This window comes from Protopterus annectens, chromosome 1.part2 (assembly GCF_019279795.1).
Source record: "Protopterus annectens isolate FY-2018-M chromosome 1.part2, PAN1.0, whole genome shotgun sequence".
Classification (NCBI taxonomy): Eukaryota; Metazoa; Chordata; order Ceratodontiformes; family Protopteridae; genus Protopterus; species Protopterus annectens.
Window position 1 is genome coordinate 1,164,994,593 of NC_056727.1, and position 13,736 is coordinate 1,165,008,328.

The following is a 13,736-nucleotide window of genomic DNA, read 5'->3' on the forward strand; positions in this document are numbered from 1 at the left end:
ATACTTAATAATCTTCCCACCCTTGTTAAAAGGAATACTACTGGAATGAACCAAGTGTTTAGCAGCAGCAGGATTAACTAAAATTACAGCTGCTAGGCTGAGCTGCATCCAGCACTAGGTGATCTAAACAGCTGTCTAGTGCCCGTATTGGCTGAGGTGGGGGGTGGCTCTGCTAAGAAAAAAAAAGCCCCAGTATTAGAACCAAAACTTCCATAAAGACAGCAAGCATTATGGCCTCACAGGAGAACTTTCACCACACAGCAAGCCCAGAAACCTCAAGACAACCTCCTAACATCATCTTTAGAAACCATGAGAGATTTTATGTAGGAAATCAAAATGGCATTATTATAGCTTAAGCTACTGTAGAAGTGATCAATATGAGGAACATCTCCCATTTCAACAGGCACTCAGTGTGGTCAGAAGCATGTAATTCCTCAGTTTGATCTTCCTTCCAAGATGGAAGGCACTTAATTTGGGAAAAGGTTATGTGGCTTCCAGGTCCTGTGAAGTCATGTCCAATACATACTGAAAATTTTCCTTGGTAGAAAACAGTGGTCAAATAAGGAAGATAAGGTAAAAGGCAAAGTGGTATCGGAGAGCGCTTCTGGAAGATAGAAGTGTATATTTTGTCCAAACAAAGCCAGAGAAAGAAGTGCATTAAAGACTTTGTGGGTTTCATTCATGTAAAATTACCATAATCTTCACAAAAAGAAATCAGAAGAGACTTTGTTCAGTCCAAAGCCCTTGAATCCTCCAGCCTGGTAATCATAAAAAAGATTATATTAAAAGCTCCTCTTGCAACTAACACCTATTAAAATGTATGAGTTTTTGTAAGAAGGATTTAGGCTGAGGTTCTACATCCCACAGTGCTCACATTTTCAAAGAATTCTGGCAATACTGAGCCCCCAACCCCCCCCCCCCCCCAAAAAAAAAAATCCATTCAGAATCCAGTCCTGTTTATTAAGGTTTTTCATAACTGTAAAGGTATTCCTTGCCTTTTGACTAAAACCACAACCCTGCTTCAGCAATCTGCTCAAAAGAAGCAAAACACTAAATTTAACATCCTCATCTGCTTCATTTAGCAATTTCATTACTTTTAAGTACTTCCTTGAAGATACATTCTTCAGGTTTTGTATACCTTAGCTATTGGAAACGCCTGCTTCTATTTACAGGGTTGTTTAGGCTTTTAATGTTCCATTAAAGTATTTAGAAATGTAAGAAGACCCTATTATCTTTGAATCAATAGTTATATTCTGAGGTAAACCAAATAAAATAATACAAATATAAAGCAATTAAACTTTGGAGTGCTAAGAGATCTTGACCCTGCCATGCACCCAGTTTTACATACCATACTCCAAAGTGTAGTTGTCTTGTAATTAGCAAATTACTTACATAATTATGTACGCATGTTAACCATGGCTCTGGAAACAAGTGAACCATGGCTCTGGAAACAAGTGAATTCAATGATATAAGTACATTCTGCCATGCAAAATAATTATTCACCCATTTCTTTAATATGTATATCAACAAGGTCTTCTTCCTGCTCTGAGGTACATGCAGGTTTATTTGCTATAAGTCTAACCCAAAGTAAGATGGAACAGGAGCAGACAAGAAAAAAAAAATAAAAGGCAGAAAATCCCAACATTAGTCCATGTTCCAGATATCCTGCAACTATAAGAAACCAGCCTGCTTTAAAACTTAACAGTAAAGTCAACAGACTGCTCAGTTTAGACCACACACAACTGTCACAGAGTGGATTTATTAATTTTTCTAATTCATTATACACATTGACATATTGATATTTGAATACATCTTTTGCTGCACCTCTTTCCCTCAGGACCATTAAAGCAATGTAGATAAGATCATTAAATATCTTGATTTACCCATAACAATCAATTGCAAAGTATGAATTCACTCAAAGTTGGGTCTATATTATGCTATCGAACATTTAAAAGTTCGGATTTCATATGGTCAATGCCATATGATTGAACTTTAAAAAGTTTGAACGTTTCAATGGAGATCTCCGTCCAGTGTGGAATGGGAAGATTTCCCTATCCTGCACTGTAGTGCGATCTCGGAGTAGGTATATTTAAAGAGTGGGGGGTGTGGGGGGGTGCAGCCCACCCATGTGGGGGGGGGTGCAGGGGTGGTTGTCCCCCTGCTTAAAATGGCCAGGTAGGTTTTTTTCTGTTGTTTATTTTTTTTCCGCCTTTCAAACTTTTAAAGGTTCGATCATATGGCTTCGACAATATGACATCAAACTTTTAAAAGCTGGATAATGTAATATACACCCCAAAGTTATTTTATACACCCTCAAAATAGTTGAAAAAATTTGTCTTCCATTTGACATCTTACATCTGTCCGTGATTTTAGTCAGAAATGTGTTTCAAACAGTCAAGACAGCCATCTTCCTATTCTCAATATCATTAAGATGAAATGAAAGAAAAAGAGGGTACATATGCATACGCACACACACACAAACACACACACACACATGCACATACACACACACACACACATACACACACACACACATGTGTGTGTGTGTGTGTGTGTGTGTGTGTGTGTGTGTGCCTGTATGTGTGTGTGTGTGTGTGTGTGTGTGTGTGTGTGTGTGTGTGTGTGTGTGTGTGTGTGTGTGTGTGTGTGTGTGTGTGTGTGTGTGTGTGTATGTGTGTGTGTGTGTGTGTGTGTGTGTATGTGTTGTGTGTGTATATATATGTGTGTCTGTGTGTGTGTGTGTGTGTGTGTGTGTGTGGGTTTGTGTGTGTATGTGTGCGTGTGTGTCTTTGCTCCTCAGACAGTCTGGTGTTTTTTGTATATAAAGCAGGAAAAAAAAGTGAACAAGAGAGAAGGAAAGAATTCCTCCAGTTTTTTTTTTTTGTCTGCTAAAATGTTCAAAATCCTACTTTTAATTCCACCCATCCACTCTTATGAGTCACAGCTGACTCCTATAGTGGATCACATAAACAGCTACCACCATCTGTCAAGTTAACTAGACAAGATGGGGGACAGAAGTAGAATGCCAAATTTTATCTGTATCACTTACACATGCACACATACCTTAAGAAAATTTAGACGCCATCAGTTTGCCCACCAAATGTTTTTTATTCATATGCTAAATAAAACACAGAACTCTTTTATACAGAAAGTCTAGGAAACATTTCACCCACATGAAAGCAACTGACTAAATTTATGTTAGCTATCACTTCCAACAGTACCACAAAACACATTAAAAGAGATGAAAAGAAAACTGCAGCTCATCTGTAAGTAGTATGACGTATATCTGGACTGGAACAGAACATTAATTGAACAGTAACAACTCTAAATGATGAGGTCTAAAAATGAAAGATTCTTATGTTTCAAAAATAAGACTAAAGGCCTGAATCAACAAAGTTAAAAATAAAAGATAGGAAAAAAGGAGACTCAAATATAAGCAAAACTTGAAAATGCAAAACCCTGTAAGCAAAGATAGGAATTCATACATTTCAGAAGAAAAGCTGAAGAAATAAAAGTTCACTAATGTGAATCTGGGACTCTGGGCACCAACTTAGCAGTGTATGTAATGCGTTCAAATGCAATGGAATGTTCAAAAAAGGCATATTTTTGACATTTAAGTATTGGTGTGCAGTATTCCAGGGTTTCATATTTCACTATCTGCATATGCATACATAAATATTGTAAATTATAACACACCTGTACAAGAGTGGGTCTCTCAACTCACAGACAAATATAAATAATTCCACATTGCTGTATGTATTCTTTTTAAAGTATACACACTCATACTACATCACAGCATACCACACACCTGCCATAACTGGTGCATTTGTGCAGCAGCTGAAGCATAATGGTGGCATGCATCTATGTACAATATGTGCAAAGAAATGCATATAGTGACATTCCTACATGATACCTGTGTAATGCACCAGTACAATTAGTATTTCTGTCAGTACTTGATTTAGGGTTTACTACATGAACTTGCATGATATATAAGCTTGCAACACACATTTGTTCACTGCCACTTGCTCAAATAGCAAGTGTTTAATCTCCCACTTACTCAATCTCCCATAATCTGGCTGCTGTAGACCTACTAGAACCCTAAATCCAACCCTAAAACTCCCTTTCTGCCCCCAAAACCTAAAACTCCCTGAATTCTCCTTATCGCTAACACCACCTTCTTGTTCCCTAAACCTAAAACATCCTTGCTTCCTGTTACCTAAATCTAAAGCTGACCTCCTGCTCCTTAAAGTTAAAATTCCATTTGTCATTGGTGCCCTAAGCTCCCCCCTCCCCGGTGCTCACCACCACCACTGGTTCCTCACTTACCTTGCTCAAACTCAAATAATGTGATAAGTACACTGCAGTAACTGCTTGCTTGAACTCATATTTGAGTTACCTACTCCAACCGCAACATGCTCGAGTCCCAGGCTTTAAAAAAGTGGGTTTCAAATGCTTGGGACTTCAGTGCTTGTTGTAGATCACATGATATCTCTTATTTTCTTGGAAGAGATTTTCTGTAGGTACATGACCAGCACAGCTCTTATTATTTTTTTCTGTATATATATATATATATATATATATATATATATATATATATATATATATATATATATATAGAGTTATTTTTATGTTTTCAAATAGAAAATATTTTTGTCTGTCTGGATACTGATAGCAATAAGTTAACATGGCATGCACTCTGCTAGACTAGTAATATTATTTATTTTGTATGGCAACATATGCATATGCTGTGAAGAATTGCTGAATGGGACACATTTCTATGTGGGACTGTTATTTATCTGCATTGTTGTCTGTATATTGCACTAGACATGATTGATGTTAAAGAGGTTCTATTTGGGTGTACATCTCATGTTTACATCAGTGGCATTGCAATGCAGAGCAGAAGCTAAGGAGATTGTACCCTGGGAAATTGACTGAACCAGTGCCCCCTCAAAACAAAATTGGGAAGCAAAAATAGAAAATAAAAGCTCGTCAGACATTCATATGTGCTTATTTACACATTTCTTTCATTTAAATGAATTCATGGCAGTACTGCTACTAAATAAGACTGACATTCAGCAATACAGATGCTTCACATTGATGACTGCACCTCCTAATAGCTTGCATGTAGACCAGTGACATCCTCGCCCTGCTCTAGCAATGGTTCTACTGCAGTGCACTTTAGAGCAGGTTACAGTCTTCTGGTCACTTGCAATTCTGAGCCATCACTTTAACAAGCTTGTAAATTATGGGTCATGCCTTTTAAGCTACTCAATATTTTTACAGGAAGCCTTAGCTGAATGAATAATTAATGTGAATCTAGACGGTACATCCCCCCATCTTCAATGCATATGGGAAACAAATGATCTTTCAGACTAAAAGTAATAAACCTAGGGACCATGCTCTCTCACATCATCACATATGTCAGTCATCATCCCTTGACCTTAATTTAAAGACTCTCTGGTTCCAGTGCTTTCCATTGTTCACTTCTTGTGCATTGTTTCTCCTGTTCTAGAATAACAAATTCTGGTGCAACCCATTGGGATAAGGATGGTTTCATGCCTGTAAAACTGTGCTATGGCAGATGCCTTAGTAGATCTTGCAAGCTCTGGCACGCATAATTCCCCATTTATATGTGATATTCACAGTTTTTACATGATAATCTGGGGCAGGAAGGGTCCCTTGGAAGGTCTAACAGCATGTTTTGAAGTTTTTCAGTATTTTTATGACAGCCTACCCACAGGGCATGTTTCACTGTATGAAAGATTCTAGGTAGGGAACATTTTTTACTGCACAGATCTTTCCAGAAATGGCAACTGAGGTTCCTTCCACAAGCTAATTTTTCCCAAAATTCTTCAGTTATGGTGGTCAAATTATCTAGTATTATCTTCTCAAAGTTCCATCTCATCTGTCTTACTTCTTAAATACACTACCACTCTTGTTGTAGGCTTAAGCACTTAAGTTACACTACTAACCCTGCACTGGGAGGGCAGGCATATAGGAGGACAGAGACCATTTTTTTCCTGTTCAACAATAGCCTGATACACTGACAAATCTTTGAAATACCTTAAAAATATCATGCTTATGGATGGATAACTGTAGTGTTCAACTGTCTGCAAACCATGTGTCATTTATGTTTTGTTTCCTGAGAAACCCCATAGCACCTTTACATACTCAGAATCACTGTAGTTAATATGAACCAGAAGGTTGGCAGTTTACATCACTGGTGGGCACTTCTATGTAAGCTGAATGGCTTGAAGGACCCCCTCCCCCATTTATCACCACCTGAGCTATAGCGCTCTTGTATAGGACCTGACACATGGTAAGAAAATGCCTATCTACGCAAAAGCTTTCCAGAACAAGTCATAAAAAATTCTCACACTATTCAGTTGAATACTTTGTGTAAATCAATAAACATGATCATTGCAGTAGTGTCCCATTGTTTGAGTAGTTGTTTAGGGTCCATAAATACTCTTAGAATATCCATGCTCCCTTGTCTCTCTTTGAAAAAGCTTTGTTGAGAAAGCCTTACCACTCTACTAGCTAGGATCTTTGAGATGATTACGACTGCCATAAGTAACAGGGAGATCAGCAATAATTTGAAGATAAATTATTTACCTTCCTCTCCATAGGAAAAGAAATGATAATAGCAATTTGAGAGGCATGCAGAAGCTGCCCCATTGTTATTGATTCCTCAGAGTTCCATTGGCTGTGCGTTTATTTATTTCTTAAACACCCAGTTCACTCCTATAGAAATCAATTGGCATCCCATCAGACCCTAGAGCTCTGCACTTTTTAAGTGCATCTGTGGCTTGCAGGACTTCTCCTTTTGGGATTGGTTTATTCATAGTTTCTTTAGATGAGCAATACCTGTAAATATCAGATTTTGTTTAAGAAGCATGTTGCACTTCTACTAAAATTGCAGTTGTTACAGAGTATAGGTGCCTGTAATACCATGTCATAACTTTATTTATGTCATTTTGGGGATAAGGAATACTACTGTCTCTGTCTCTTAACACACCTATGATTTGATCAAACCTTTTTTCACTTAACCTTCGTGTTATGAGTTTGGAGCCTTCAAAGGTTTGGCCCAGAAGAGCTCCTTGATCTAATCCCCTCCCTCTTTAAGAACCACATGATGCAGATCTTTGCACTGCTCATTGAGTATTGAATAGTCTCCTCCCTGTATTTTCTCTACTCATTAATCTCTCAATCTCTGCCTCCAGCAATTCAAAATGTTCTTGTATGCAAATATTCCCGTCCTTCAGTTTTTACGTCTTTACGTCTCGCAGTGCCCTTTTAAAGACCTCCCAACTCATGCTCATCAAGACTAGCCCATTTATTTCTGTCCACTAGGGCAAGACAAAATATTAAGCACATCAAGTAACATTTTGATTCAGCTCCCAAAGGTGTTCCACTTACTCCTTCAAATATCCTGTATCTTTGGGCCTGTTTAGCACTTAAGGGGTCTAATCTCTTTTGCTCTCTCACAGTCTGTCATCACTTGCTGGGATATTCCAGTAGAACTTTACTGTGATCTGAATGCACACTTGCCATAATACCTGCATCATGGGCAGATTCATCCTCATTAAAAATTGATTTGACTTGCTATCTGTTGTTCATGGGATGCTAAAGATGTTTTCCATACTCTTGTGAAACAGTGAGTATCAGAGGTCTGCGAGATAGATTCCTTATACCATTTTTGTCTTCTATTCCTGTGCTTCACTAGCATGGTCCTCCCAGTCAGAATCCTGCCTAACTGTGGGTGTTGTGCAATGTTGAAGTCTTCTATTATTAGTGGCAGATACCTGTCAACCATTCCTCAATCATATCAATAAAAGTGTCAAAAATCCTGATCTGCTCTGTATTTGGACCATGTAGATTCACAATGTTTAGTTTCCCTTGGGGTGTTTGCACTTCCTGACCACCCATCTACCCTTTTCATTATGTTTACCCACAAGTCTTTGCCAATGTAACACTAACTTGGTGAGTACAATTACTCTTCCACCAGCTCATTTTTTCTACAAAAGTCCATCTCAGTCCCTTCCACTTCTTTGCCAGTGAATCATCAGGATCCTTATTAGTTTTGGAATCTCTCTTAAAACAGTGCAAATTGCACCATCATCAGACATAGCCTTTCAAATATTGCTATTTGTTTGGTTCTAACATTCAAGCCCCTCACGTTCCAGCTCACTACTTTCAAGTTATGTCCTAAGGCGGAGACATGCAGCTCCACTGTGGAATGACCCTTATTAGCCCTAGCTTCTTAAACCACACAACCATCCCTTAAATAGGCACATGTAAACAGCATACCAACAAATCTTCAAATATACAGCTGTACAGCCTTAGACTTTGCAAATTCAACACATTAAAAGCGGTAACTCATACCTTATAGTTCTGGTGAATGAAAATGTTAGCAGGGATCTAATATACTTCCAAACTGGAAACTCCATTTGAAAAACCTCACTATAACATGAGGAGAGTAGGACATACTTGACTGCACAGCAGTATGAGTAAATAAAGCAGCACTCTAACCAGCTGATTGCTCCAGCAGCTGATTTGGCATACTGATGGAATTCTTTGACTTTGGTGCAGAGGGTCCTGGGTTTGAGGCTTGCCAGGTCTGGTTATTTCTTCTATGGACTAGGTTTGTAAAGGCTCCAGGGCCATTAGCCTAGTATAAACCTATGAACCTATGAAAGAATACTGTAGCTTTTCTTGTCGAGGGGGTTTTAGCCCCAGTATATGTAAAATGCTCTAGTCTGCTAACTCTGCTTTAAACAGTTGTTCTTTCCTGCTTTACTTGGGTGTACAGCTTTAGGTAACACTCAAGAAATTGCATACATTTGTAAATAAGCTTACCACATGAGGATGTCTCCACTAAAATATCTATCTTCTCAGTACACTTGAGTCTTGTCAATCAGGATACGATCTTTCCCTTCCTGTCTAACATAGGCCTAGAATTAACTTTATCCTTTGTCACTATATAGGCTGGAACATCCAGGCATTAGGTTATGACATAATGCCAGTCCAATCTCTGACCAGAAGACCCCAGCCCAGCTTTGCAAACTGGTAATTCATCTGGGGTAGGAAAACTCCATATTTGGCTAGTTCCTCCAATAAGTTATTTACACCCTCCCCTCTCTGTCAAATTATACCATATCTTCTGCAGTTACTTACACAGTGGCACAGCTGATGTTGCCTCATAGCAAGAGGTTCCCCACTTTGATTCTTGGCTGAAGTGCCTTCCATGTAGAGTCTGCATTTCCTCCCTGTGTTCACGTGGGTTTCCTCCAAGTGCTCTGGTTTCCTACCACATTCCAAAGACATGCAGTAGATGGATTAGACACTCTCAACTGGCCATAGGTGTGAGTGTGCATGCAAGTGTGTGACTTGAAAGAACTACTGCAGCAGGCCTAGCCACCTGGTGTTGTAAACCTTGGCTCTAGATGATTGTCACTATTGAAGTAACACCCTGACCCCATGAGCAAAAAAATGGAAAAAGGTTGTGGATGGATGGATGGATGGATGGATGGATGGATGGATGGATAGCTGGATGGATGGATTGTGCAGCTATTTTGATGTCACATGACTGCCTGTTTAGAAGAGTCTTAGCCTACATCTTACTAGACAATGAGAGGTATACCAGCAGTCCTGAACTTCCTACCTTATTAACCACATGCACCCTAAGAATAACTACTTGCAAATGAGCAGAGATTAGGAAGATCGGCTAATATCAGAATTCTCTATATTGTGCACACAGTGTAAAGAATGCAAATTTAATTGAGAAGAACCTTTCCAAACAGCCGAGGGTGAAGACAACATATATTGTCCTTATAAGAATTTGCTACATAGCAGAACAACATTGTACCCCATACTCACATTAGGTAAGACTTCCCAGTTCCTGCACCTTCATATAAGACAGTTCATGGGGGTCAAAGCTCTCAATTGTCCCTATTTTGGAGAAATGTTCCTATTTTCAGGCCTATTTTACCACTGCAAATGATGTACTACTTTTGGAGGTATGTTCTTATTTTCAGGCTAAATTTACTCCTTCAAATAATTTTCTGAATTTCCCATCACACGTGATTTTTGAAGCTGTCTACTACATAGAAAACAACACTACATGACCAACACACTAATGTAATTGATAATTTAAAGAAAGAGGACACACATCTTACAACTCCCTTTTTTAGAAGATAAAATAACTGAGATTATATTCCAGAATGTTTACAGTATAATTTATTAAAGCCTTCAGACTTTAAACTGTCTCTTTGATAATGTATTAAACCTTTTCCATCATTTCTGTCACTATGATTTTAACATTTATTTCTGAGCAATATTCCACATTTGTACTGGAAGAGGAAAGAGTTATGTACTATTTGCTATTCATATTTTATGCTAATTAGATATCCATGTGTTTGGCTGGATGTATTTACTTTTCAAGGGCCTTTGTTCCTGTTTTTAAATGTCTGCAGGTTCAGATGTATGATGGGGCTATTCACCTTATTTGTAATATCTGCCTCAATTTTTAAAAGATGTTTCTCGTCCACATCAATTTTTAATTTTAACAGATCTCCAGGAGGTGGATCCAGGGTGGTAAAGTCTATTTCTCCATCTTCCTCACCTTGTTTCACAAGGTTTGAAAGGGGATGCTACCTTGCTTGGGCTAGGAAAAAAACTCCTGCTTGATTTTGGAGGAGCTCCCATGGATATTACTGAGGTGAGCTGGGTGCTGTATTAAGCTTTTTTGTCCTCTGATGATATGATTTTTGCTCCATGGGACATACTGTCTTCATTATACTCTAGCACATCAGTGACAACATATTCCATAGCATTCTCCAGCTGCTGAATGGATACCATCTGGGTACGTAGACAGACTGATCAGAGTGCAAGGAATTTCAGAAAGGTGTGTTGTCCTAGGTCCTTTAACTTGTTTTGTTCTGGTAAGTATGTCCTTCTACTCCAAAACAATGTTGCACTCTTATAAGGAATCCTGTGATTTTGCATTCAGCTCCCAGTGCCCTTGCATTAAGTAACAAAGTAGTACAGCTTTCCTGCTCATATAATTTAGAAATGTCAATACAAAGTGTATAGAGAAGTTTGTTGTAGTTTTGGTCTAATCTCCATGAACTCTATTGATTACAACTAGGCTTGAGTTTTGCAATAAGTTGTATCTCATAAACTGATGATATGAAGGTTGTTCCTCTGTTCTTAACATCATTAAGCTTGAATTCTAACTTTTTGCTCCATCTTGTTCCCTCAACAACCAAACAGGGTTTATTAACACATAACAGAGATTTTTTATCTTATATTCTCAAAGGCATAGTGAAAATGAGGTGCAGATGTACCTTACCAGTGTTTGTTTTAATAAATAAAACTAACACCTAATTGCCTCAAAAGGTGTTAGTACTTGTGCCTGCATGGCAACCAGCCAACAACTCTAACCCTCCAGCCTTTCTAGCCATGGATTGTCTACCTTTCCCTTGCAAGCTCTCTTGTTATCTTTCTAATGAGCTGCTCTATCAAACCCTTAAGCAAACCAATAACATGAGGATTAAAATCATTTACAGGCCAGTTTAAGTATTCAGTGTAAGACCAACCTGTCTGCCCCGTGCATTATAAGAGGCACCTCCCACTCCTGCCTGTAGCTTATAGCAGTCTGTTTAAACAGTTTTTTTTTTTTTTTTGCAGGCCTTCCCTGTTTACTTCTACTCTGAGGTTCAGGACTTCTGCTGCACATGAAAGAAACTGTCCAAGTCTCACATACTGTTACCTGCCTCTGCAGCCCAAACCCCCTTGCTTTTCACCCAAAGCTAAATGTAAATTGTCTGCTCTTTTGAACCCTTGTATATCTTTTCTCATTGTAACAGCTTATCACGGTTTGCCTTTGAGCAAACCATTATTATTATCTCATGATCCAAAACATTGCCTGAGCTGTCAGCATTTTGTCATCTCTTTTATTTGGATTAGCATATGAACTATGGCCCTGAGCATCTCCGGGTTTACAAATGAAGAAAGCATGATGGCAAACTCCCTCCTAAATTCATAGAGACTTTAATAGTTTAAGACCCAGTTCATCCTCTGCAAATTCCTACTACTGCCTCAGTTACCTTTGCTCAAATGCTTCTTTATGCCATCTTTTATGAGCAGCTCTAAATTACTACTGTCGTTACCACTGAGTCTCACATTTCATTACAATCATAGGATTGCTGTCAGTGTTATCTCAGTCTATGTAACTGTTATCTGATGCTGACTACATAAGAATTACTTTTAGAGTAGAGGGAGGGAGAGTAGGAATTACAAGTCTACACCAGAGTATTGCAATGCTTAACTTTTTGTTGCATACGCAGCACCATGATATTTGTAATCCTGCCATTTATGATTCAACCCCAGCACCCCAGTTTGTACGCTTACTCCTTTTAAATGCTTGTCAGCAAAATTATAATATATAACCAGTATGACGATTACATGCATAATACTCAATATACACTCAAAAAGCATACTTGAGCACTGTGACTCATGCTATCGTATTTTGCATGACTCCCTTTCTGTTACACCATTTCTACAACTTTAGACTATGTTTACCACTTTTTTTTCTATTCCCATCTAAAGCAAGCTGCCTTACCCATTTTACAAATAGTGCATTCAGGATAAAAAAATTATTTTAACTTTAATGTCCTCAGTTTTCCATTCAGACTTAGGCCATACCGATCTTGCTGCTTTAATTGCTGGTGAACTGTCGTACTGCATCACTACACATCTTATTGCTACCATCCCCCTGCAACCCAGGGGGCATATACCTGTAGGGTACAGGGAACCAACCAAACACCTCACCTGGGATATGCTATTATAAGTCCCTTTAAATCCATTTATACACAAAAATACACAAATTGTATTTTATTTGTTTATTTTTAATTATTATTTATTTACTTTTGCTTTATATACTTAAAGCATCACTGCAGAATAATATCCTGTTACAGAAAAAAAATGTGTTTCACATCAAGAGCTGTGGAAAGATATCCACTGTAATTAAAATACCAGGTAGTATTTCAAAGGCAACCACTGCCTACCTTCCTGCCAGAGAGCCATCACAACTCCAATTATGGGGGGGGGGGTCACCACAGGAATGGAGGGGTGGAGAATATATTTTGTTTAATTAGTTAATTAATTCATTAATTAATTAATACTTAATTAAGTAATTATTACAATTGTTTAATGGAATAGCCTGCATGGGCAGAAAGCAACCCCTTTTCAAATAAAGCCCAGGGAGAAAAACTCCAGAAAAATTCCAAAATTACAGAAAGAAAATAGTAAACAAAGGTATACAAATAATCAGCAAAAACATACAAAATTAAAAACTCTGGGAGAAAAAAAATTACATGAAGAACATAGTAAATAGAGGTATACAAGTAGTCAGCAGAGGTATATAAGTAATCAACAAATCTCAACCCATTTTCCCATTTTGCACGTCAGCAGTGACAATCATCTCGAGCCAAGGTTTACACCACCAGCTGGTTAGCCCTGCCGTGGTAGTTCATTCTTACCACTCACTCATACACACCCTCATCTACAGCCAATTTAGAGTGTCCAGTCCACTTATTGCATGTCTTTGGAATGTGGGAGGAAACTGGAGCACCAGGAGGAAACCTATGTGACCACAGGGAGGACATGCAGACTCCACACAGAAGGCACTACAGCCGAGAATAAAAACGGAGAACCTCTTGCTGTGAAGTGAC